This window comes from Sander lucioperca, chromosome 7 (assembly GCF_008315115.2).
Source record: "Sander lucioperca isolate FBNREF2018 chromosome 7, SLUC_FBN_1.2, whole genome shotgun sequence".
Taxonomy (NCBI): Eukaryota; Metazoa; Chordata; class Actinopteri; order Perciformes; family Percidae; genus Sander; species Sander lucioperca.
In genome coordinates, this window is record NC_050179.1 from 12,903,557 (window position 1) to 12,905,056 (window position 1,500).

Below are 1,500 nucleotides of genomic sequence, written 5' to 3' on the forward strand. Positions count from 1 at the left end.
TTTTAGGTCTGTCAAGATTCCAGTGATCTGTGAAAAATGCCAGTCAGTCAGTGCACTGTTCTGCCTGTCACTCTCAAAAATTAGATTTTTAAGATTAAAAAAACAAACAATTGGGGTGGTTCTTCATTTTCAGTTATTCATATTTAAAGTTGCCAAGTGTTTACAAACTAATAGTTTATCTGTTAATGCATTTTATTTTAATGCAGGATGGTTTCTTACAAAATGAGAACAGAAACATTATTATTAGTGGCCTAGTAGATGTTTTAACTGCCAGTAAAGTCTAATAACTTAAAACAAGGTAGTGTTCTGATGTCATCTTGCACTGTTCAGTTTGTCGTTCTCTTGCTGTATCACAGGCACTGTTTTTGATACTGTTTAGACTAGACTGTGAAGTCTTGTCTCTTAGGTGCAAATCATATCTGATACATCCATGTGTATAACTCGTTTTGTGTCAGATTGTTGTTTGTTTTTCATTATAGCAGTTTGTTAATGTTTGTTTTTCTGCAGTTTATTCAACCTAACACGTCTTAATAAGGGATTATTCAAATAAGAATGTTTATTTTATTTTTACACATAGTGCAAGAGCAAATGTGTTTCGGACATTCAAGTAAAATACATGAGGAGTAATATATTAGTTTAATTAGGCCCAGACTGTTTTATTAGATTGTATTTGAAAGGACAGTATAAAGTATATATAATCTGTGTGTGTGTGTGTGTGTGTGTGTGTGTGTGTGTGTGTGTGTGTGTGTGTGTGAGAGAGAGAGAGAGAGTGTGTGTGAGAGAGAGAAGATTTGGGACAACTCATTGGGATGAAAGTATTATGTTGCATTATTGTGGCAAAAAAAAAAACTAGGCCTGTTATATCTGGGATAAAAGTTACAGAATTGCTACAGAAGTTTGTGTGTGCAAGGTCTAACAAAGTGAACAACACGAAAACCACACTGAATTTATTCCTGGACATGTATTTGAAGAACTCTTTTAACACAACTTGGCACATACTGTACAGCCTGTTACTCTACTGATCTCTGCATTTACAGTTTTCACATTGTCCCTTTTCTTACACTTTTTGTATGGCAACATATTGTTTATTTTACTCTGGAAATAAATTATTTTTCAGAAAATAAATTCAAATGTGAGTGTTTTTGTATTCTTGTTAATGGACTTTTTCATTTCAGAGTGCTGTTTTATCCAGCGTTTGGTTTTATTCTGTCATGACCAACCTACACACAAAAAACTTCCAAACATATTAACATAACAAAAAAAGACTAATTCAATCCAATAAGAGACATGGCAGGAACAAAACATAAAATGTATATTAAATAAAATGCTCTACATGTTCTCAATTGTACTCAATGTTTTATTGTCTTTTATAAAGCTGCAGAACTTATACTTACTCATATTTTTATTTATTGATAAGGTTCAGATCCTCTAGTTTATTTGTGTTGCACCACTTTCTTTTTTAAAGATAATTTTTTGGGCTTTTCCGCCTTTAATTTTTGA

General features: G+C 32.3%; 1 protein-coding gene across 2 annotated transcripts in view; it reads left to right on the top strand.

The window, feature by feature from the left end:
* Positions 1 to 1,125, top strand: part of slco3a1 (solute carrier organic anion transporter family, member 3A1) — a 44,186-nt gene extending 43,061 nt beyond the window's left edge. The window contains exons 10-11 of one of the 2 annotated variants that reach the window (XR_004897855.1): positions 1 to 733; positions 783 to 1,125. The exon at positions 1 to 733 is cut by the window's left edge and continues 683 nt beyond it. The gene's annotated coding sequence lies outside the window, so the exon portion shown is untranslated. The other variant, XM_031283033.2, reaches the window with a different exon arrangement.
* Positions 1,126 to 1,500: the final 375 nt, after the last annotated feature.